At 37.7% G+C, this 26265-nt stretch overlaps 1 protein-coding gene and 1 long non-coding RNA gene across 28 annotated transcripts in view; one reads left to right on the top strand and one right to left on the bottom strand.

The window, feature by feature from the left end:
• ADGRL2 (adhesion G protein-coupled receptor L2) overlaps positions 1 to 2402 on the bottom strand; it is a 631449-nt gene extending 629047 nt beyond the window's left edge. For 6 of the 27 annotated variants that reach the window (XM_040470752.1, XM_040470751.1, XM_040470768.1 and 3 more), the window contains exon 1: positions 2131 to 2397. The gene's annotated coding sequence lies outside the window, so the exon portion shown is untranslated. Of the gene's footprint in view, positions 1 to 2130 lie in introns of all 27 variants that reach the window. The other 21 variants (XM_040470744.1, XM_040470749.1, XM_040470750.1 and 18 more) reach the window with 10 other exon arrangements.
• On the top strand, positions 1871 to 25228 carry LOC121027365 (uncharacterized). The gene is made up of 3 exons (XR_005788684.1): positions 1871 to 2149; positions 23153 to 23217; positions 24282 to 25228. It is a non-coding gene; the product is annotated as an uncharacterized LOC121027365 (long non-coding RNA).
• Positions 25229 to 26265: the final 1037 nt, after the last annotated feature.

Below are 26265 nucleotides of genomic sequence, written 5' to 3'. Positions count from 1 at the left end.
CAGCTGCTGGTAATTCGGCTGAAAAGGGAATGCCTAGTAGTTTGCATTTTCCCTCTCCCCAAAAGATCTCCCTGGCCACTTTTTATATCTATCCTCAGCTTGACTGCTGACAGAGTACTGCATGGCGTTCCTTTGTTCTGAAAGGGCATCCTTCGGTTTCGCACTAGTGTGAAGTTCCCACAACCAGGCGATCTCACACACCTTCCCATCTGTTAAGGTTTTCCTGTGTCGGGTACCCTTCTCAAACTCGTTTTGAATATGAAAGAATCACCCTCTACCATTAGTGAGGAATCCATTTCTTTCCCTGTACTACTGAAGATGTGAATGGAATCCTCCAGTGAGACAGTGTCTGGGAAGGAGATATTCATGGGCAACTACATGATTCGAATAGATACATTCAATTAGCCCTTCCTGGGAAGCCTCAGTTTACTTTACCACTCAGTATTTCAAAGAGTTTTAAGGAAATTCTAATTACTGCATAAAAAAGAAGTCCAATTCTTCTTCTCTCACTGCATAGGGCTTTTATTACCCACTGCTATAAAACATATATCCTTTTTTTTTTCTGTTGCTATCCTAGCAGACTAGCCTGCATACCAATAGGATCACTAAAATGCCACGAAGCAGAACATATTCATCTGTTAAATTCTATGTACAGTAACCTAACAAATGCCAGAGACAGAAAGATTGCCCTCTGCACAGTAATACTTGTGTAGATGTCTTCTTTATGCTAACAATGACAGGGCTTCATGCCTTGTACTGTACTCAAAAATCAGAGTGCATTTTTTTTTTTCAGTAGAGGAGTCTGTATCAAAAAGAAAAAGAACTGCACATTTCTGGCACTGAGATATTTTATGTGGATAATAAATTTTTTCCCTTGAACTCCACTAACTACAAGTATCTACCTGGAAGATGAAATCTAAGATTTATGTCATCAGAACTATTCAGTATACCAGAGGATCATTTTTTCTTCTTTTCAGGACTGTCAACTTTGTTTACTGTTTATGTTCAATTCTATGCCATACAAGAGATTAAATAGTCTTGTCGTAGCTACAAGTCAAAGCTTCGTAGAAAAATAAAGTAATAAATGTAAAATTATATTAATAAGGAGGGCGTTCAAAGACATATTACATTATTGAAAACTAAATTGTAACTGGAATGTTATAATTATATTTGTACTAATCAAAAAGAGATTTTTGAGTCTATGATTTTATGACATGTAGTATGTTTTAAGATTGAAATGACAAAGGAATGATTAAAGTATTATTACGAGTAACTTCAAGGAAACACATATGAAGTAATGTAAGCCCAGAAATTGCCTTCATAAATCAGCATGTATATTGTCAAATCTGTTAGCCTCTTACGTGCATTTTTAATCTAAACGTAACCATTTGGCTATCAAAATCAGTCTTAAAAAATGACATCAAACAGTGTTATACAAACATAAGCTTTTTTGTTAGGCTTGCAACATTAAACTTTTTTATAATCTAATTTCAACCTCAAAACAATAAATAATCGCCTGTACAATCACAGTAACTGAATCCTAACTAATTATAATACTTCTGCATAGCCTAGTAACAATTTGTAAATTGTGAAGAATAAATCTATTTGACAGGCCTGTTAGCAATAAGGCCCTCAGCTTCTTGCTTTGCAGCAGAATGAGGTAAGATCTATCCTTCTCTTGCTGTTGTTAAAAACATTTCAACAGTCAGTTCTTTTTCCCAGAAAACGCTGCAGGTTGGTTCCAGGTTAAAAAGCAAAAATTACCACGATTGAATTTTACACTTGACTATGCTTTGGCCAGGATGCATGATAAGTTAAAGCATACTGAGAGACTATTTTTTTTTTTAAGAGGGAAAACTTGATAGAGGATTGTATTTCTAGATTAGAGAGTGGGCACTGTAATCTTTCTGACATTGTAAACCTGAAGCTGGCTGCAGGGAAAATAAACATTACAACACCCGACACTTAAACAATTGTACCTACTCGGTTAAGTAACAAAAGCGTGAGGCACCTGGAATCAGCAGCATTTGTGCCTAATGCCAGCAACAATATAAAGCATTCAAGTGACATTTGATAATGAGCAGACAGTGGAGGCATTACACACGTCTTTAGAAGAATCAGACTTCCTACCTTGAAAAGACAGATGGAGGTAAGTTCCTTTATAAAAAAAAGTTGTGAGTAAAGCCAGGCAGCAGTTGCAGTAAATTGAGTCCTTTCAGTCACTGTATACATACAGCAGTTCTGCAATAAGGGGAAAAATATAATGGGAGGAGCGGCTGGGAGCGAGTGACCTCCTCAAGCTGAGTCCTCTCTGTGAACCAAGCACTGAGAACCACTGCTCCTGATTTGCATGGATTATCTCCACTTGAACAGATACAGAGCAGATACATTTAAATTGAGCTGGCACAATGGCAAAAAGATGGAAGAGTGAATGAATGAGGGACAGCGCAAGAGAGGGAGAGAGAGAAAGAGAAACAGACACGAGATCCGAGAGCGTGTATAAGCTGGTTCTTGCAGAACTGTGTCTCAGAAGAGCTACAGCTCCCTCTTCATGTCACAGTTGTAAGATAAGAAATGTTGTCATTAAGAACTGGTTAATCAGAGGGAAAAATATACCCAGATTAGCTGATGCTCCGGCTGATCCGATTTTTGTGAACGTGTTATGAGTCCTTCTGTTTTGTCATCAGGATTTTAGAGGGTAGGCAGAAAATCTCTTATTAGTTGCCAGGTAAACACATTTGGATAAAACTCGGAGTTTTGAATGAGAGCAGAGCTGTGACTTGATTGACGAACGTGCCAGTGAAGGAACGTGGACAATTTGTTAAGTAGAATATTTATTTTGAAAGAGAATTAATCCCTGTTAACTTTTAAAGAGGTAGTGGTGTATATTGCAGTGCAAAAAGAAAACAGCATTAATTAATTAATTAATTCCTCGAAAGGACCCAAATATACAACTGAAAGGAAATGTGTTGTTTTGTGATCTCCTTAGGCTGCTAATTGGGTTCTTTCCCCACTTCATGTTGTCTTTTGCTGGCATTTCAGAAGAGAAGTAATCCTTCTTTCACTACAATGCAGATGTGTCTTTAAACATACAGTGATTACTTGCCTTTCCCTTTCGTATCATCAGAGCTTTATATATTCTTATTCCCATTTTTAAAATGAGAAAGAGGGAGCACAATATGATTGTAACTCTTGCCAACAGTCACTCAGTAAGTCGTGGCAGATCTCAGGAGAAAAGAATAACCCTCATTTAGCAAGTTAACGGGAAGCCTGCCTTCTCTTTGTATAAAGGTGTCTGCGGATGCCCAAACAGCCAGGCAATTAGGTCAATTCAAAGGAAAAATCAGTCAAACCAGCTGGTTGACTGAATTGATCATAGCCTTGGGGAAGCCATTATTAACTTGGTGTGAACCAAATGACATTGGTTAAATATATTTCAACAAATGACATTAAAACTCTCAACATACACATGTGTGGGATATTTGCAGAGAGTAGTAAGGAGACCGGTCAGATGTTTGCTGCTTTTGGGAATCTGCATCCTGTCAGGAAAGAGAAAGAATTTCAACACACTACACTTAAAGGAACTCTGACTTGATGGACAGAAGTAATACTTTAAAGGAAATCTAAAGGAAAATGCCAACACACATTTTCATGAGATCTAGTGAAGATCTGGAATTTCTGAAGTGTGCAGATTTAGTGACTATAACAGTGTTTAGGAAACAATTGCTTGAAAGTAACAGGGTGAAGGCAATAGTTATTTTATGTCTCTGACATCCAATGGTCTGATTGCTCTCTGAGGGGACGGGTGAGTTCTCAGGTTTCTGATATCAATTTGGACACAGTTTGCACACAGGCTGGAGTTGGAATGTTATTGAGGTCTTAATGTGACTTTTCAGATTGTAAAACTCTTTGGAGTCAGAGACCAAATACTCTCTTTTAAAATCTCTCCCCAAATATTTTGAAAGCGTCCTTTACATATTTTAGATCTTTCATAAATGTGTGTGAAAATACACTGGAAATAATAAAGAACTTATATTCTCTATATCTGTTGTTTGAAGTAAAAAATGGACCCATAAACTGTAACGTCTTCCGTACCTTCATGAAATACAAGGAGGTGAAATAAACATAATGCAAATGTCTTGTCATATATGGGACTATAATGACAGTTCAGGTAGTGCTAGGTTGTATATTGACATGTAAGTTTAATTAGGTGTCCCCTTCCTCATACCAAGGGATAGCTTCCAGAGGATTTGAGTCACAACTTTCTAGGCACCAGTGCTGACTCAGGCAATTTTCAGCTTTGTGTCCATGGACAAATTGCTGAACTTGTGTGCAAAATGGAGATAAAAAATGACTTTTATTATACAGTTGATGTAAGGAATAGAAGAAAGGGCTCAGCATAGCAACTGGGTAAATACCTAATCAGTATAAGCTTTTCTTGTTTAATTATTATAAACCTGTTTCCATTGAACCTGATTGTCTCTCTCTGAACTGGGAAGTGTTATTATGGTTTCATTTGGATGCAGGGAAAAAAAAAAAAAAAGATGACTTCTTTGTTCTTGGTTTTTCTTGCCATTACATGAGGAAGGCTCCTTCCTGGTCTCTGACAACCAGAAGGGCTAGTGCTTCTACCTTTTTATAAAAGACAGAAATAGAAGTACTATTCTCAGGAGAGCTAGAGAGTGTTGTAGCAAGCAGATCCAACCTTCTGTACAGGAACAGGAAATGGCTTGTGTGGTACAAAGTGAAGGGCATCCAGAAGCTCCTTGTCCAGAAATATCTTCCCATCTGTCCTCTCCTATTTCCTGAAATGCCACCATTAGAAGTTTATTTCTATGTTTTACTGGCTTCCCATTCTTTTTTTTCAATGCACATACTATTGGCAGCATTCACACATTAACAAGTTTACACTTAGAGTAACACAGGAATTCATAGTTGTTTTAATTATTCTATCTGAAATACTTTCTTCCAGTAACTAGAGGAAGGCCAGCAATGCCAAAGGAAAGCCAGATTTCAATGACGGTGGAGAGAAAGCTCGTTAGGGATACACCAGACAGCGTGTGGAGATGCATATATACAGCACTTGCGTGCACTTGGATCTTCCAGTATGTGAGAGATCCTGTGGCAGGCACTCAGAGAGCGATGCGCAGGTGCTTGCCCCTGGTGCACTGGAACAAGGAACAAGGCTTCATTCATTCATTCATTCAATAGACATTCACCAAGCGCTTTGTCGGCAAGAACCTAGGGCTACCCATTTCAAAATAGATGATGCTTGTTCTCGTTTCTGTTGGGGATGATGGACACAAGTGTGTAAACAGATTGAGTCTGGTATTGGACATCTGTCCAAAGGAAAAGGGTACAGAGGAAAGAGGGCAAGGAAGGCAAAGCACAGCTGGAGTAATTGAGAAGGCCTTTACGAACGAGGCGATGCCGGATGTGACTCTTGAAGGCAGAGTGGGCCCTGATGGACACGTAAGGGAAGCTGGCGAGGCTGCGGGGGTGCGCCAGGTGGGGTGAACATGGGTACAGAGGCGGGGCGGCATGAGAGAGACAACCGGCTGAGACCATCAGTTGAGTATGTTCAGAGCACAGGAGGAGTGGGAAACGGGGAAAGATGCGACTAGAATGTTAGAAAGAACTGAGGAGCAGCTCACGGAAGGAAGACGTGGGGCACAAGCTCGACAGATCCTGTGTACCTCTGGGCGTCAGCCTCAGATCTTCATCCCCCTCTGCCTCTGCACGCCTCGCGCTAGCATTCGTCTAGGCTTCCCAGCCCTGGGGACACAAACATAGGGCAATGTTTAAATGACAAGGAGTGCTATCCCCAGTGAGAAAAGAAGGATGTAGTTGCCAAAGATTGGATTGGAGATTTAAGTCTTTAGGGGGCTGAAATATTCCAAAATTGTTTGTGAGTTTCTGCCACCCCATTCCCTAACCGAAAGTGCTGAATGGCATATTCATCTATGAATTAAAATTAATTGTGTTTGGAGACTTTGGGATGTAGCAAATCAGGGTGGGAATCACTGCTGGAGCCCTGGAACTCATTTAGCATATAAAAAAATACAGCACTTTGAAATCCTTAGCGAGACAGATTACCAGCATTAATGCCATTAATACTAATGATGGTTAATAATTGGAAAATCATATTTATAAAAACAATAACGATGACGGACTCAAACCAGATAGCAAACCTCCCAGCTCTCATATAAAATGCTGTATTATAAGCTTCCTGTTCTGTTGCTTGAATCTTAGTTATTTTGACACATTTATCCAAGAAAATATCGAAGTTTCTATACTTAACCCAAGAATGACAAATTGCTTCTTGTAAATATTACACTTACAGTAAAATTCACTGTAAGATAGATGATTACATAGATATTGGACCCAGTAGTGGGAAATATATTTGAATTCTAATAAGGACTGGTTCAAGCTTGAAAACAATTAATAACTGTCAATTTCCCATAAACACAATGACAAGTAAAACCTCCAAAAAGGGCACGCAAACCGCAGTGATTAAAAAATTATGCTGATTAACAGAATGACTGAATACATTAGGATTCTCTTAAATTATCTTTCGATTGCCGTCCTCCCACTGCCTGCCTCCTGCCCAGTGGGGGTGACAGGGTTCGGGTTAGCCCAGCATTTAGTCCCCAATATTTTAAGAGCACGTCCAGTTCTTTGGCAGCCAAGAAGGTGCACCATATGGATCTCCCTTCTAGGAAAACCTTGGGGTTCAGCACGAAGAGATGAAAGGAAGTGACAGCCACCAGCCAGCAGCACTGTCACAATTGCCCTCTTCAGCCTCCTCTTAGACAAGGACTAAGCATAATGGGGGCTCTTAAGGCCTATCTGTGTTGCCCAGGGCAGGACACCTTGGATGCTTTCCCTGCCCAACCCTGCCTCTCCCAGCATTTGACTTTCACAGGCTTGGACTCCTCACAGAAGTCTTAGACCCCTAACTCCTCTCAGCACTTGCTTCCAAGCAGACGCAAGTTCCTAATGGTCAACAATCTATTTACTCGATGCAGAGCCCACTTTTCTTTCTTCTTTCTGATGCCTTCCCTCCAATTTCTAAGGAACCGAACTCTTAGTCATTTATCGATAGGGCTCCTAGAAAGCTCCTCACCATGTTTTTACTTCCCAAAAGTTTTTGTTCTTGAAGAAAAAAAAAAAAAAAGAAGAGTCTTTGGAGAGCTAAAGGTTCTCTGGGAGCTGCTCTCACTGAATGGCTTCTCAGATTACTACCGTGTTTCCACATCTCTTATGTAGGGAGTACAAAACACAAGCACACTACCAAGCACAGAATTGAACAGTCCAATAGACTCATTAGACTAACTGCAGCAGACAGACAATCAGCACAAACAACATGTTGATATCCTTAGATCAATAAGGCTCTGGAAGACATTCAGGTTTAGTGCCGAAAGAAGTTCGTATCAATGATGGTTTGAACCATGAAAGAGAGTCTGAAAGGAGTTAACTGGTAGGTAGGGGAGGAGAGGAAAATCTTTCCCTTTTTCTCTTCTAGGTTCTTTGGATGGTCCAATAATTAAATTGTTACAAGGCAGATTAACCAAATTTAATTTCCTACATATGGGAGCCCCATAAAAATGTGAGTCCTAAAGGCAGTCAGGCGATTGAAGCTTATACAACCCCCTGATATAAGAGGTATGGGCTTGGGACTACAAAGAGAAGGAAGGCCAGAGGAAGGAAGAGGAGACATTTGGAGAGCAAAGGTTGCCCTGTTACAATGACAAGTTTCTTAGGTAAAATGGTGTCTCTGGTGATGGCTCTTTCCTGGCACAGGCCCTTCTCCAGTGTAAATTTAGGCAGTTGGAGTAAAGAGCTCTTCCTGGGTTTGATTGACTTTAGCCCAAAGTAATCCTCATGCTAAGAAATATTTGGGGGTGGCATAATCTGCTCTCCTTCAATAATTCTTCCTGATGCATGGAGTAACAACAGAAAAATACATGGGGCTTTGGAAATGACGTCATTAGTGAAAATGATTGAGCACTGAGATTTTAATTTTGGTTCTTATCTCTGTCACCAAGGCACTTATAAGTTTCCTCTGCAAAAAGGATAACAACTTGCCTCTGTATTCCATTTGTAAAACACTTGGAGTTTCCCAGACAATAGCATTGTTTAACAAGGAAGGCATATCACCATTAATGAATCCTTTGAATTTTAGATTTTAAGATGAACATCAGTGAAAAACAAAAGAATACTTTCAAAAGACTTTAGTTTCTGCAAGGCATTCCAAAGGAGACCCATGTGATTCATGCAAAAAAGAGAGTTACCTGACCTCTAAACCTTGAAGAAAAATGGGTCTGTATAACACCTGCTACAAACTCAAGATGTAAGTATATTGTTAACTTGCATACACAAATACAACTATTCCAAAAAAAATCTAAAATAATTTATTATTCTAGGTTAACATAAAACAATGAATATCTAGCTGCCTTAAGAAGTTATTCCAAATATTTATGTTTAAACAATTCTTAGAAATACTTATTTTGACCATTTCTTGCAAATGTTCACATTCATTCAGATTTTTTATTTGAAGCAATAATTTACCTTACCTGCAAATACAGGTTACAGATATTGAGTATATGAAGATTCTTCTTTTCAAAAAATTTTTAATGTTTTTATTTATTTTTGAGAGATAGAGAGACAGAGCATGAGCATGGAAGGGGCAGAGAGAGAGGGAAACACAGAATCTGAAACAGGCTCCAGGCTCTGAGCTGTCACACAGAGCCAATGTGGACTTGAATCCATGGACCATGAGATCATGACCTGAGCTTACCAACTGAGCCACCCAGGTACCCCAAACATGAAGATTCTGATGCAGATTCAAGAGAATGGAGATAGATCAAGTGATCATGACATTTGCAGACTGACTTGCATTTCAGTTCATCTACTGCCTGATTCTTTCACTCATTCATTTCTTTAAAAAACAAATGTGTATTCAATGTCTATTGTTTCAGGATACAGTAGTAAACAGGAGAACCTTTGTCCCTGCTAATGGGGTGGTTAGCAGAGAAGACAGACACAAAAATAAGCAATTATATTAAATGATGCTATAGATTGCAAAATCACAACAATACTTGGTAACTTCTCCTATAGATAGATGGATTCCAGCTCTTCATCCTTTGATTTTGGACTGGTTTTGTGACTTGCTTTGACTAATAACAGAGGAGAAATTGTGCCAGTTCTGAACATAGGCTTCCAGAGGTCTTGAAGCTTCTGCTTTTACACTCTTGGAACACTTTGATTGCTCTAAACAAACTCAGGCCATCCTGTGGGGGATGAGAGACCATCGAGAGACCCCAGCCATCATAGCCATCTCACCTGAGGCCATTGTGAGTCAGGCAGCTGCTGCTGACCCACTAGATAATTGCAGATGCCTGATCAAGTCCAGACCAGAGCAAGAAGTCCATGGCCCAGACCAGACCAGCAGCACAGTCAAGAGAAGCCAATTGTCAATCTGCAAAACCATGAGCTAGAGACATGTTTTTGTTTGTTTTGAGACACTAATTTCTGGGGTAGTTTGCAAAAGCAAACTAAAACAAATGACCAAAAACAAAAACAAAAACAAAAAAACCCAAAAGGGTATGATAGGGATGACCTTGACCTTAGGGTGCAGAGCATAGAGACATATTGATCTAATCTACTGAAGTCAGAGAAAGCTGTTGGAGGGAAATGACATCCATCGTGAGACCAGCTGGGCGAAAACTAGCGGCAAGCTAATGACCTTAATACCCCCAATATACGAGCTTTATAGAAAAGGAGGCATTCCTACCATATACATCAAAAGTAACTCACAAATATTTAAGTCCCTAAACCTTGGATTCACCCTTGACTCTACCTTTTCTCTTACATTTCACCTAAAATCTTTTGTAATTCTGTCCTCTACTTTTAAAATGTGTCTAGAATCCAACCCCTTTTCACCACCTCCATTACTACTGCTCAGGTACAGGTCACGTACTCACCCGAATTATTGCTTTGTGTTCTATGGTCTGTTGGAGTCCCTTGGAAGTGTTGTCCTGCTTCCCTATAGTCCATTTCCACCACAGGAACTGGAATGAACCTGCTCAAACACAAGTCAGATCTTGCTGCTTCTCTCCTCAGAACTCCATGTAACAGATTGAATGTGGACTCAAAGAAGATGTGATCACACGCTAATGTCCAGAGCCTGTGAATGTGACTTTACTGGAAAACAAACAAACAAACAAACAAACAAAAGTTGTCTAGATATAATTAAGTTAAAGATATTGAGATGTGGGGTGCCTGGCTGGCTCAGTCAGTTAAGCATCCAGTTTTGGCTCAGGTCATGATCTCACAGTTCCTGAGTTTGAGCCCCTCATTGGGCCCTCTACTGTCAGTGCACAGCCTGCTTCCGATCATCTTTCCCTCTCTCTCTGTCCCTCCCCTGCTTCTCTGCTTGCTCTCTCTGTCTCTTTCAGAAATAGTGGCTCAGAGATGATCACATGATCAGTGAGGCAGAGATCCTGTTGATATAGTCCCAAGCTAAGGAACACCTAGAGCCACCAAAGGCAGGAAGAGGCAAGGAAGGAGTCTCCTATAGAATTTCTGGAGGTGGCATGGTCCTGCCAATACCTTGATTTTGGACTTTTGACCTCCATAACTAAGAAAGAATAAATATCTCTTGTTTTAAGCCACTTGGTTTGTGGTCATTTGCTAAGGTAGTCCTAGGAAACTGACACACCTCCAAAGGCTTCATGTGTCATTCAGGTTAAACCATAACTGCCAAAGTCCTTGCACTGACCAACAAGCCCCTGCCTGGACTCTTTCCCCCTCCTTCTGACCTTTCTGACATCATATCCTACACTTTCTCCCTACCTTCTTCACTTGGACCTTTGGCCTTCTTGCTGTGCCTCCAACACACAAAGCAGGCACCCTTTTCAAGTCCTTTGATTCATTGTCCCCTCTATCCAGCATGCCCTTCCCCAGATACCTTGCCTGCATGACTCAAGATTTTTATGAAATGTCTTTTATGTAGTGAGGGCTTCCCTGGTCACTCTATTAAAATTCCATTTACTGCCTAACGTTCCCACTCTCAGCTCAGTCCTGTCCTCCTTTCCTGCCTTACTTCTCCCTACAGCTCTTGCCATCCTCTGAGCTAATATACATTGTACTTACTCATTTGTTTGTTAACTATCTTCCCAACTAGAATGTGAGCTCCACAAGAGAGACATTTTTTGAACTTCTCTCATTGCTTTTTGCCCAGCACTTAGGGGAAATGGCCAGTGAACAATTTCTCAGCTTAATAAATGATATGTGTATGTGTTGAGAAAAGTATATGGGGAATCCAAGAACACCCTACTTCTGCTACTTTGGGGAACATTTCCAAATCTCTCTAGAAGTCCCATTAGCTGTCGAATAGCATTCATACTGCTAATTCTCTGAAGTAGAAGAGCATAGAATCTCTAATTTTGTAGGACAATGGCACTATTCTGTTATGGCAAGACGATCATATACAATTTGTACTTCGAAACCCTTTGGTTTTCACTTGTCACTTTATATTTGACTTCATACCAGGTTCCAGAACTCCCAGCGAAATAGTAATGAGGGTATAGCAGCGGTGCTAACAACAGGTAATGCAAGTTAAAATTGAGGGGCTTAAAGAAGGTTTGAAGGGAACAGGATCAAAAGGTGAATACTTATGTGAAGCAGTCTTGGGACGAGGGACAGAGAACATGTGTCCTTTGCTGATTTTCTTTGATGGGATTTCAAAGAATTTAGGGCATATTCTTACAGAATGGTAGTTTCTATGCATCAATTACATATATACTTGGTTGTATAAACACAGAAAGAGTTTGCACTAATCTTGCCTGTTCATGCTTCCTACATAGGGGACTATGAACTTAAATGCCAACATTTGAATTGTTATATATATAAATATGTATATATGTGTGTGTATATATATATGTGTGTGTGTGTATATATACACACACACACATATATATTCAGTATTCCTTTCTTCAAAATGTATAGGAAAATATAAATAAAATGTCACAAGACATCTTTTGCACCATCTTGTCATCAGAGGAAGAAAAATGGAGAAGACAGAAGGTTCCAGAAGTTTCTGTTACCATACCTGTATTATCTGTCTTTAGTAATTTTGCTTTCTTTATGTAACTCTAGAGATGTTTGCATAGCAACAAAAACTGGGACAATACTTCTATCCTTTGAAAAACAATGGGGAGCTGAAATGAAAATATAAGCAATCAGCAGGAACGTAAATGAGAGGCTGTATTCCAGAAGTGGAATTAGTTCAACTAAACCAATGTCTAACATAGTCAAGGAGTTAACAATGTTGTGGTATTTTAATTAGGGCTGGAATTTGGGTTTGGTTCAGATAAAAATCCTCAACTGCTTATCCCTGGCATACCAGGACTGCCCAAACATCTTGGTCTGCAAAATTAGGGTGGGAATAGCGCCCAAATAGGATTTCTGAAAAGATTTTTGGGATTTTCTTCTTTGACTAAGGCTTGAAATTCTGCAAGGATTGCAAGAATAGTCTTTTTTTAATGTTTTGGCTAGAATCTGGGAGTGAAATAACACAAGAAAAATGTTTATGTGTACTTGCAATGCAAAGTTACCTATGTTGCTTATATATATAAACAATGTTTGAGTGGAATTGTTTTATTTATTTTTATTTTGCTCAAGATATCAACAATAGAGAAGCAGACTTAACTATCTGCTTCACTTTGATGACAGACTAAATGGATATCTATTTAAATAAAAATTCCAGCAAATCTAGAAATTGGCCATATATGGGAATTATAGCATTTGAAAATGCCCTGCAATATTGTTTTCTAGTGCTTTGCAGTGAAAAGGGGTGGATGAGATGTTATCTTTTCCAAATCTTTTGCACCTAGTAAAAAGTGGTCAGAGGAAGGAATTTTTAGACTCCTAAGTTAAATAAGTTGGAAATATATGGAAATTAGTTACATAAATTCCAAGGAAAATGACCAAAAAAAGGAAAGTGTATCTCATTCTTTTAAACAATTTTTCATGTTTATTTATTTATTTTGAGAGACAGAATGCATGCAAGTGGGGGAGGGGCAGAGAGAGAGGGAGAGAGAATCCTAAGCCGCTACATGCTGTCAGCACAGAGCTGGATGTGGGCTCGAACTCATGAAGTGTGAAATCATGACCTGAGCCATAATCAGGAGTTGGACGCTTAACCGATTGAGCCACCCAGGTGCCCCAAGTGTATTTCATTCTTTCAACAAAAATTCATTGAGCACTTTGATGTAGAGGTTACAGTGGATGTAAGAGACCCCATGGAGGTTGCAGTGTAATGGTCTAATAGGGTAGACAAAGAATAAACAACTAAATAACAGCAACTTATCTGTCTACATTTTTGTCTATTTACCTACCTACCTATCTATCATGTATCATCATCGTTTATTTCATTACAGGCTGCAATATGTTTTATGAAAGATGCAAATTAGGCACTATACTATAAATAAGTGGAGGACTCTTTGGCTGCTATAGAGAAGGGCCTGGAGCAAGACATAGTGGAGGTGGAAAAACCCAGGAGGAAATCATTGTCATAGTGAGTCTGTACCATGAAGGTGGCTTTGACTAGGTTGGGAGTAAAGGAAATAGGAATGGACAGATCCCAAATGCAACCTAGAGGTGGAAAAATTAAAGGACTTGCTGATGGGGGATAAGGAAAATGGAAGACTTGAGAATGGCTTCCAAGTGTCTGGAGTTAGCAGTGGGTAGGTGGTCATGTCACTCACTGTCAGAAATGGCAAAGATTAGGGGAGGGGCTAGATTAGAAAGAAATCAATATTGAATATTTTTTATTTGCAAGATTTGTGATACCTCTAAGGAGAGAAGTAAATAATATAGGCTGTTGGATATATGAATCAGATGCTCAGAGGAAAGGCCCGGTCTAGGGATACAAATGAGGGAATATAATTACAATCAAGTATCTCTTCTGCTTAAACACCCTCAGGGTATTCCCATTGTTATATAGCATGCAATTCAATGTCTTTAAGATGTCATCGAAGCCCATCTACTATCTTACCTTTACAACCTTATAGGATTTGTGATACATGAAATTATTTTTTCCTGGATGCTAGTATGAGTTAAAATGTAAAGTGACAAGTGAAAAGTGAGGTGCTCAATTCTGCATGGGATCTTCCTTCAGAAAGATAGTGTCCTCTGTGTATTCACAGTTTATTTTTACCTCAGTAATAACACCTAATAGACTAGATCACTATATACCTATTTATAGTTCTGTCTACTCTACTAGAACATGCATTCATCAAGGAAAGAATAGTTTTTATGAATCTTGTTATAACCAAGGCCTAATATCCAGAGCCCAGAGTGCTTGACACATAGTACATGCTTAATAAATCTAACTGGTAATGCATATTAAACGGGGCAAATAAAAATTAAATTTGCCTGGAAGATTTTATAGACCCTATGAGCTCAATTATAGAGTATTATTGAGCCAGTGCAAGGAATCTCATGAGGACAAACCAAATGTTAATAAGTGACATTTTGATCTTCCATGAAATGTTAAATTGGGGTGTATAGTGGATTCTGTGCATGGTAGTGAAAGTTCTGAACTCCACTGACATGCTTGGTACTCAAGAAGGAAGCTGAATGGAGGGAAACTTGTAAGAAAAAGAAACCCGAGGTTCTTTTCCCCACCAACTTAGCTCTTACAGATGTCATTATCAGAACAAAGAGTGTATACTTTTCTTTCCACTTCTAAACATGCCTAGTCTGCTTCTGGGATATTTCTTTCCTTCTTCAAGTCTATATTGGAAGTGAATTTTCGGCTGTTTTTTCTATAGCAGTATGTTGTGGAGTAAATTTTAGGATACACTATGGCTGACCTCCTCATTCCCTGGGGATGACTTTGTCTACTTATGAGTCCTTTTCCAGTTTTGCCCAGATCTTCTTCAAGAGAAATTTAAAAGGTCTGGGGCACCTGGGTGGCTCAATCAGTTAAGCATCTGACTCTTAATTTTGGCTCAGGTCATGATCTCACATGGGATTGAGCCCCATGTTGACTCCGTGCTGACAGCACAGAACCTGCTTGGGTTTCTCTCTCTCCCTCTCTCTCTCTCTCTCTGACCCTCCCCTGCTTGTGTTCTGTCTCAAAATAAATAAGTATGCTTTAAAAAAAAAGGAAATTTAAAAGATCTTTAGAATCATTCTGGTCTCTAGTTGGCAATAAGCTCAAGATCTTCTGGTATGTCTAGTTTTTAGGCCTAAACTATTCTGAGTGACACAACAAATCCCAGAAGACTTGGAAGTTTTAGAACTATTTTACAATTCAGAATGTGAGCATGACAATGTCTGAGGAAAACTGATACATTGAAAGAAAAAAAATGAAACATAAAGGTAGCAACTTGAGCTTGTGTATTTTTTTAAATTATTAATGTTTATTTATTTTAGACAGTGAGAGAGAGAGAGGCAGAGAGAGAGAGGGGGACAGAGGATCTAAAGCAGGCTCTGTGGTGATAGCAGAGTGCTGGATGCAGGGCTTGAACCCACGGACTATGAGATCATGACCTGAACTGAAGCCGGACACTTAACCAACTGAGCCACCCAGGCACCTTGAGCTTGGGTTTTAAGAATGGTTTCCTATTATGTGATTAAAGACAGAAACTGTCTGGAATAAGGGACACAATTTCAAATGCCAGCAGGGGCCAGATAGGTAGAGTGAATGATCAGGCAGAAAATCAATAAGGAGGAATGCCTGAATGGCTCAGTTGGTTGAGCATCTGACTCTTGATTTCAGCTCAGGTCATATTCTCACAATCATGAGATTGAATCCTAAGTTAGGCTCCACACAGAGCTTGAAGCCTGCTTGAGACTCTCTCTCTCTCTCTGCCCCTGCTCATCTCTCACTTTCTCTCTCTCTCAAAAATAATTAAATAAACATTTAAAAAAATCAATAAGGAAACATAGACTTTAAATGACACATGAACTAGATAGACTTGATAGACACACACAGAGCATTCCATCCAAAAGCAGCAGAATACACATTCTCCTCAAGAGCACATGGAATTATCTAGGGTAGATCACATATTACGACACAAAAGAAGTCTCAATAAATTTAAGAGGATTGAAATCATATCAATCATCTTCTCTAATCACAATGGTATGAAGTTAGAAATCAATTAAGAAGGCAACTGGAAAAAAACGCAAATATGTGGAGACTAAACAGCATGCTACCAGATAAACGATGAGTCAATGAAGAAATCAAAAGGGAAATTTAAAAAGAAGTTACAAACAAATTAAAATGGAAATGCAACTTATCTAACATCTACGGGATACAGCAAAAACAGAAGAGGAAAGTCTCAGATGAATACAATTAGAAATGAAAGGGAAGTTAAAACGAATACCACAGAAATACAAAGGATCATAAAGGACCACTATGAACAATTATATGTCAAAAAATTGGACAACATAGAAAAAATGGATAAATTTCTAGAAACATACCATCTTCCAATACTAAATCACGAAGAAATAGAAAATCTGAACAGATCATTTATGAGTAAGAAGTTTCAATATTCAAAAACCTCCAAAAAACAAAAGTACAGAAGCAAATGGCTTCTCTGGTGAACTCTACCAAACATTCAAAGGAGATTTAATAGCTAGCCTTCCCAAACTCCTACAAAACATTGAAGAGGAGAAAATGCTTCCCAACTTATTTTATACGACCATCATTACCCTGACACCAAAACCAGACAAGGACACCCCCAAAAAAGAAAATTATAAGCCAGTATCCCTGATGAACATAGATACAAAAATACTCAACAAAAATAATAGCAAATGAAATTAAATGTTACGTTAAAAGGATCATACACCATGATCAAGTGGAATTTATTCCAGAGATGGAAGGATGGTTCAGCATCACACATCAATCTACATGATATACCACATTAATAAAATAAAGGATAAAAATCATAGAATCATCTCAATAGATGCAGAAAATGTATTTACTGAAAGTTCAACATCAATTTATGATAAAAAAAAACTCTCAAAAAAGTGCATCTAGAGGAATGTACCTCAATATAATAAAAACCATGTATGACAAAACCACAGGAGCATCATTACTACATGGTGAAAACCTGAAAGCTTTCCCTTTAAGATCACGAACAAGACAAAGATGCTCACTCTCACCACTTTTATTCAACATTGTATTAAAAAGTCCTAGCTGCAGCAATTAGGCAAGACAAAGAAATAAAAGTCATCCAAATTGAAAAGGAAGAAATATTTACAGATGACATGATATTACATATAGAAAACCCTGCAGACTTTGCCAAAAACCCGTTAGCATTAATAATGGAGTACTACATGGCAATGAGAAAGAACGAAATATGGCCCTTTGTAGCAACGTGGATGGAACTGGAGAGTGTGATGCTAAGTGAAATAAGCCATACATAGAAAGACAGATACCATATGTTTTCACTCTTATGTGGATCCTGAGAAACTTAACAGAAACCCATGGGGGAGGGGAAGGAAAAAAAAAAAGAGGTTAGAGTGGGAGAGAGCCAAAGCATAAGAGACTCTTAAAAAGTGAGAACAAACTGAGGGTTGATGGGGGGTGGGAGGGAGAGGAGGGTGGGTGATGGGTATTGAGGAGGGCACCTGTTGGGATGAGCACTGGGTGTTGTATGGAAACCAATTTGACAATAAATTTCATATATTGAACAAAAAATTAAAAAAATAAAAAATAAATGAGTTTAGGAAAGTTACAGTATTCAAAATTAATATAAACAAGTTGCTTGCATTTCTACACACTAATAACAAACTAAAGAAAGAAAAATTCAGAAAGCAGTCCCATTTACAATTACATAAAAAAGAATAAGATATCTAGGAGTAAAATTAACCAAGGAGTTGAAAGACCTATACATTGAAAATTATAAAACACTGATAAAAAATTTGAAGAAGACACAAATAAATGAACAAGCTTTCTATGTTCATGGATTGGAAGAACTAAATTATTAAAATGTCCATATTACCCAAAGCAATCTACAGATTCAACCCCTATCAAAATTCCAATGACATTTTTCACAGAGCTAGAACAAAGAATTATAAAATTTGTACAGAACCACGAAAGAGCCCAAGTTGCCAGAGCAATCTTGAGAAAGAACAAACTGGAGTTATTACACTCTCGGCCTTCAAACTGTACAACAAAGGTATAGTAATCAAAATAGTATGGTATTGGCATAAAAACAGACACATAGATCAATAGAACAGAATAGAAATCTCAGAAATAAGCCCACACATATACAGGCAATTAATTTATGACCAAAAAAAGCCAAGAATATACAATGGGGAGAAGGACAATTCTTCGATAAATGGTGTTGAGAAAACTGGACAGCCACAGGCAAAAGAATGAAACTGGACCTCTATCTTACACTATACATAAAAATTAACTCAGAATGGATTAAAGACTTGAATGTGGGACCTGAAACCATAAAGCTCCTAGAAGAAAGCATGGCAGTAAGCTCCCTGATATCAGTCTTGGCATTGAATTTTTGGATCTGACCAAAACGAAAGGCAACAAAAGCGAAAATCAACAAGAGGGACTGTGTCAAACTAGAAAGTTTCTGCACAATTAAGGAAACCATCAACAAAATGAAAAGACAACCTACTTCATGGGAGAAAATATTTGCAAATCACACATCTAATAAGGAGTAAATATACAAATTATATAAAGAACTCAAACAATTCAACAGCAAAAACAAACAAACACTGTGATTAAGAAATGGGCGGAGGATCTAAATGGTCATTTTTCCAAAGAAAGCATACAGAGAGCCAACAGGCACATGAAAAGATGTTCAATAGCAGTAATTATCAGGGAAATGCAAATCAAAACCACAATGAAATATCACCTCACACCTGTTAGAATGGGATATTAGCAAAAGGACCAGAAGTAACAAGTATTGGAGAGGATTTGGAGAAAAGGGAACCCTTATACACCGTTGGTGGAAATAAAAATTGGTACAACCACTGTGGAAAACAATATGGAAGTTTCTCAAAAAATTGAAATAGAACTACCATTTGGTTCATCAATTCCAGTTTTAGATATTCATCTAAAGAAAATGAAAATATTAATTCAAGAAGAGAAATGCACCCTTATGTTAATTGAAGCATTATTTACTGTAGCCAAGATATTAAAACAACTTAAGTGTACATTGATGGATGAATAGGTAAAGAGGAATATAATATACAATGGAATACTATTCCGCCATAAAAAAGAAGAAAATCTTGCCATTTGTGACAACACAGATGGACCTTATGCTGAGTGAAATAAATCAGACAGAGAAAGACAAATACCATATTATTTCACTTATATGTGAAATATAAAAACCTAAACAAACAAAACAAAGCTCTGATACAGAGAACCGATTGGTAGTTTTCAGAGGAGTGGGAGTGGGAGAAATGAGGGAAGGGGATCGATTGTATGGTGTTGGATGGTAACTAGACTTATTGTGGTGATCACTTTGTAGTGGATACAAATATTGAATTATTATGTTGTACGCCTGAAACTAATATAAACTTGTATACCAATTTTACCTCGATAAAATAAAGAAAGAAGGAAAGTCAATGAGTGAAGCATGCCTAGACATCATCATATACCACATCATCATATACCACAAGCATCATCATATACCATAGCCAATTGGACAGTGTGCATGCCCTGCCCAATCTCACAACACACATAGGAATTAAAAAACGCAAACAAAAAAACAAATGTGAGTGGCACCTGGGTGGCTCAGTCGGTTAACCGTCTGACTCTTGATTTTGGCTCAGGTCATGATCTCACAGTTCATGAGTTCGAGCCCTGCATGGGGCTCTGTGCTGACTGCAGAGCCTGCTTGGGATTCTCTCTCTCCCTCTCTCTGCCCCTCCCTCCCCTGACAATAAATAAATAAACATTTAAAAAAGAAAAAAACCCCACCAAGTGTGAGAGAGTCAACATGAAAAATATGTGTCAGATCATGCTACTCTTCTGCTTAGAACTCTCCTGTTATCCTCTTCCTTCTCTCCCCGAGTAGAACGCAAGGCCCTTCCATTGCCTCTGTGAGACACTACTTCACCTGTACCTCTCTGACTACAAGTCTTACCACCCTCTGCTCTTTCCAGCTATTCCAGCCCCTCGGCGCCCTCACTGATCCTGGAACACAACCAGCATGCCCAGGTCTCAGGCCTTTGTTGCATCCTCTGCCTGCATTGATCTTCCCCCAAACTGAAAATGCGGTCCATCAATTTGGCAGTTCTCTATTCAAATGGTGCCTTGGTATAGATGATCACGTGATAGCATGATGCCTCTGTCACTGTCTAGCACTCTTATTCTGTCATATCTTTATAATATTTATCACAAGCAGACATTTTAATATTTCTTAAAACATTCGATGTGAACATACAATGTCACTTCAGTAGACTCTTTTCACATATATATATATATATATATATATATGCATGTGTGTATATATATGTGTTTATGTATAGGTATATATGTATGCATACATCATATATATATTTACCAGCATATCGTGGTTTAATCCTGATTAGACATCTCAAATGTATGTGTGTATTGAAGGGGCTGGATTTAGTTGGGTTTGAAGTAGCATACAGTTTTATTATTTTTCTCAATTTCTCTTTCAATATACTCTGTTGAATTATTTTTTCCTGCCCCAATATGAACTTGCCAGTGTAGCAAAAGCCCTACACCTCAAAGAAATGCAAAATGAGCCATTAATCCTCAAAAAATATGCTATAGAGATGAGTGGAATCATGTAAAATATTGATGTGTATATTTGAGCGATTTTTGTATTTTTTATTTATATGAATGCAACATATACATTTAATAGTTATTTATTGTGGAGGAAGATCGATGGCAATATCTGCTAATATATTTGAAATTCCATTATAGTGAGGACATTACTCTAAGAGAAAAATACAGCGGAATGAGTTTAAGAAAATTGAGACAAGATTATCTGCAAATCTTCTCAACAATTTGTCTGTAATGACACAGGATTTGTGAACAATATCAAAGAGAATAAAGGAATCTTTACGTTTTTGCAATAAATAACCTTTTATTCCCTCCCCCTTATAAAACAAAGAGAAACACTTTTAGGGAGAATGATGGTGAAGCATTATGAAAGTAATGGAAAATGCTAAGGAACTATTTCTGTGTCTCATTATACAGCTTGAATTGCTATTCCAGTATCCTACATTTGCTTAAACAGTTAACTACTGCCAAACATAGCAGTAGTCGACTCTCTGGAAAAGAGACCGTGATTGTACTGTCTGCTTGTGGAACATGGAACACACCGATGCTGATGGGCTCGCAGACAGTATGGAGGCCTGGCCCAGACTGAGCCACATGGCTGGTGTTGGAGCCCTTGCGGAATCTTGCCTTTGAACAGTCGAAATGTGAATTAACCCAACTTGGCAGCGAAGTGAAAACTCCCATCTTCAAACGAAGTGGAGGATAGTAAAATCAAGGGAACCGAAATGCACAAACAGTGCAAGCTGTAAAATAGTACAGGATTTTTGTTCTCCTTTGACTGTCGCTCTTACATAATAAAAAAGCAGGCTTCTTCAGAAAGTTCAGGCTGTCTGAATTATCGAGGCCGCCTTCTTTTCCAGACATTGAGAAAAAAACAAAAACAAAAACAAAAACAAAAACAAAAACAAAAACAAAACATTGGGTATAAATCCCCCAGTGACTCATCTTTAGAGCAACAGTTTAACCAGTTGGTAAAAAGTGGAGAAAGGGAGGGGTTCTGCTCTCCCCGCATTGAGATTTTCTTTCCAGGATTGAAACACTGTAACAGGCTAAAACTATTAGTGACCTGTTCATTTGGAACAGATTTAATATGTCACAATATGAAAGTGATTCTCGAGGGAGGGAGAAGCACATGTATATTTAGATCATATACATTATTAATAATAAATAAACTTTTTTCTGACTCAGTCTTGGGCATTCCTTATTAATTGAAAAGTAGGAAATTGCTGAAAAAACACAAATTTCACATTTCCTCACAGTCACTAGTTGGTTATCTTTCATTCAGGCAAACACACAATACTAAGGTCAAATCTCTGAAATCAACGTGAATTACCGAACATTGAAATGAATATCTGAAGAAATGAAGACAAACTATGACCTTTGCTTTAATTATCTCAATAGCTCTACCCAAAGTATTGTGTACTGTACATGAATCTAGAGACACAGTGGGGGACATGGGAACATGTCTCTGAGGACAGAGATCAACGAATATTTAGATCTATGAGAACTGCAGTTCAGGAGCTATAAAAAAGAAGACCACTATCTCAAGGCTATATAGTAAGGTTATTTCTCCTTATGGTGTTTTTTTTCTCTCTCTCTCTTTCCACCCCAACCCCATAGATTCCCAGTTCTATAGCTGAATAATCAAGAGAAGTCTAGTAGAATTAAGCTTTGGATCTGTCTTTATTTTACATCTACATGACAGGGGAATTTAATTAATGTCTCCAAATTTCAGAATTTTCATCAGTTATACAAGGATATAAACAGCACCTATCAACAGGTTTAGTAGGGATGTGAGGTCAAGGTTTAGAATAGATAGTGGGTGACAAACATTCAGCATAGTGTCTGACATAGGGTAAGTATTCGATATTTGTTAGCCGTTGTTACTCTTCCTTTCCTGCCACTAATGTTTGTCCTATGGCAGTTTACTGAAATTTAGAGATTATGTAGTTTTTGAGCGTAATTCTTCAGAGCTAACTACCTCAGTGTCTTTGATGTCCCATTCCAAATTCCCAAAAGAGGAATTTGATTAGCTTGGACCACAAAGTCACTACCATGCTTATGAACTGCCTGCCTTTTCATGGATGTCCATCCCTGGCCGAATCAGCTGTGCCAGGGGGACATAAGAGAAAAACTGGAATCAAGTGGACTACCCTTCATATAGCAGGAGTTATTCATGAAGATGTATTCTCTAAGATGCATGTGCAGGTTGAGGAGGCATGACAGAAATTCCTGGTAAACCATGGTTCCCCATTTTGCTGATATAATATACATCTAATCACACTATCGGCATGTCACGTAGCTCGTTTAGGTCTCCAAATCTGATTGAAGAATTTTCTGAATTTTCAGGTTTCCACCACTGACCAAGGGTATTGGACGATTTTCATCTCTTCCCTTCCCTCCGATGACATGAGGTAGAGTCTGCATCTGAACATGAGAAATAACTGGTTGTCTATGTAGCTGAATTGGTCAGTATTGTTTGTCACAGCGGGTCCTCACAATCAATCCAGAAGTGCCACGGTCCTGCCGCAATCAGGATTGATTATTATGAAAGCCAGCTGTGGCTCATCTATTTCACTGCAGATGGCCACAGCCTTTGATTCCATTGAGAAAAGTAATTTGTCACCAAAAACTCAAATGCCGCCTTCACAGTATTTTACTTTCAAAGACATAGGGAGGATAAATGACCATATGGACCTGAATGTGGATTTGTCAGACCTGTGACTGAGTCTTTTTCTGTGCTGCATCTGATGAAATGGGGGCTGTTGGTTCCCACTTCTAAAGTCCCTATGCATAAACAAATTACAGCGGGTTCAACTGGACATAATTTTTGGTTCTGTGGCTTGCACAGACATGACATGTCTGGGTTCACCGCTTAAAAAAATCCATGTAACTCCCTGTGAAAAGACAAATGTATCACTCTAGTCATAATAATATAATATAATAATATATGAAGCTTCTAACAAATGGCTTTATTGTTGTACTTATTGCTTCCCAATTTTGATAAGCATTTAAGTTTCCATACAAAATTACTTTATTCATTTCAGTAATAAAGAAAGAAATAGATGAAATAGAAGTTTGATTTAAAAGTCTCTGTTTTGCTCAAGATAAGCTGGTAAAAAGACATTTGTTGAAGTTACTAAGGACCAATTTTCAAAAGCTCACTGCTAATTTGAACCCTATCAAAAGAACACACATATGTGCACCCATTTTTCAGTATAAATCAGGAAATATGAATAATTGAAGTGCTTTGTGCTCTAAATTTTCATTAAATATAACTCGGATGTTGGTCCCAGGACTCAGTCTTGTGTCAGGTTTACTTTAGCAAAATAAATTAGAGAAAAAAATGGACCAGATAAAGCTTTCTATTAAAAAATCCACACAAACTGAATTAAAAAAAAAAATGTTTAGGAAAAGTAATGGATTTGTAATGAATTTCTTAGATTCCTGTAAATGTATTCTTTTATTTTTTTTTAAGGGGGTATTGTTTTGGTCATTCAAAGAGCTGATCTTCACTACCTAGATGAAATCAGATTGCTATCCAGTGTAATGAATTCCCTAAAGAATGGAAAGACACTTTTCCAGGGGAGAAATCAGGATATCTTGCTTAATAAATTACTGCTAAAACTTGGAAAAAATACAAAAAGAAAATAAATGGCTGTAGATCTTTGTGAAACAGGCCAAGTATACTTTCAGTATGTTATTCGATAATTTATAAAGCATGTTAAATCACATGTCATACGCTGGGTAAAATAGTGTGTATTATGTTATTGTACTCATTCTAGATTTGCATTGAAAAGAACATATTATCAGCTTGAATGTTGCAAATAAACTAAAACGTAAGCCTTCAGGATAGCTTGAGGAATTTATGTAGTTAGACAGCCTTGGATTCTGAATCTTTCTTTAGCCATGTCCAGTCATCAGATATCTAAAGGTTTGCTATTGTTTTGTCCTTCACCTACAAAAAAAGATGTGATGATGTTTATCTGCAACTCTTATAGCGGATGGAAGGGTAGCAAAGATCAATAGGTTAATACTTATAAACCACAATTCAGGTGACAAAAATCTGCAGATGCATAAAATAAACATTATGCTAATGATAGACTATTGATCATAAAAAAATTACTCTGCTCCATGGTAACACCTTTCTTTTTCTTTTGTTCTGTGGGTTGTACGTGTGTTAGTCTTAGATAGATAGTAAGTAAGAGTTATAATTATCATTTAATAACCCCAAGACTGATGTGAAGGCCAGAGGTCTCAATATTCTTTCTACAAGGATTTTTTTTTATTACCAAAGTTGTATACCTGAGACATGAATAAATTAAAACCTTTCACACTTTGTCAGATAAAGCAAAACATATACTAAGATGACAATAAACTCTGTTGTTCTAGCTTTTTGCTTAGGAATCTACTAAATAAAATCATTTTGAAAATAATTTATATTTTGTGTAGTGTTTTTAACTTTTTCAAAGAATTTCCTATTTTTGTATATTTATGTTCATTTGCTGCATATGAGAATGTGGATATGTAGGAAGGTCAGAAAGGAATTACAATTCTTCATTCCAGTTGATTATGATTTTTCTAGTCATCCAGACTCATAACTTCAGTTTAATCTCTATTTTTTCTCTTTGCTCACGACCTTGAGTCACTTGTCAGTCTTATATATTCCTATACCAAACTATCTCTTGCACTGTCATTGCCACCTGGCTTAGGTATCATATCTTTTCATCTGTATCAGTGTCACAATCTTCAAATTGGTCCTCCCATCCCTGGCTTTACCCTTCTTAATTCATTCTTCACTTTGAAAATCTGCTTTGCTACTATCTCTGCTCATAACCTTCCATGATTCCCTACTGCACCTACACTAAATACAAATTCTGTACTCGGATTTCCCTTTTCAGTCCCAAATTCTGGTTAAAGAGACACACTTTGGAATTGGCTTGAATTGAGTTTAAATCTTGATTCTAACCCTTGCTTTTTGTATAACCTTGCAAATATTATTTAAGATCTTTGAGCCCATCAGAAGGTTCATGTGAGGTATAAATTACATAATTAATTAATTGATTGATCAGACAAATACTTATGAAATGTCTGTTATGTGCCAGACATTGTTCTAACACTAGTGATAAAGCAGTGAACAAGAATTTCTAGGAAAATGGACAATAATCAAACAGTACACACACAACTTTTTTTTAAAATAAATTTTTATTTTAGATTATTTTAGATTTATAGAAAAATTATTAACTACAGAGAGCTTTTTTATACCTAACTTTCCCTATTACTGACATCTTACATATTATTATAAACCTTAAATTCATAGTTTATTGAAATTTCCTTAGTTTTTACCTAGTGTCCCAGAATTCCATCCAAGATACCACATTATATTCAGGTGTCAGGTCTCCTTAGGGCCCTCTTGGCTGTGACATTTTTCCAGATGTTTCTTATTTCTGATGACCTTGACA

Source organism: Herpailurus yagouaroundi, unplaced genomic scaffold (assembly GCF_014898765.1).
Source record: "Herpailurus yagouaroundi ecotype Mexico unplaced genomic scaffold, PumYag 77, whole genome shotgun sequence".
NCBI classification, from domain to species: domain Eukaryota; kingdom Metazoa; phylum Chordata; class Mammalia; order Carnivora; family Felidae; genus Herpailurus; species Herpailurus yagouaroundi.
This window is presented reverse-complemented; position numbering and strand designations above follow the sequence as displayed.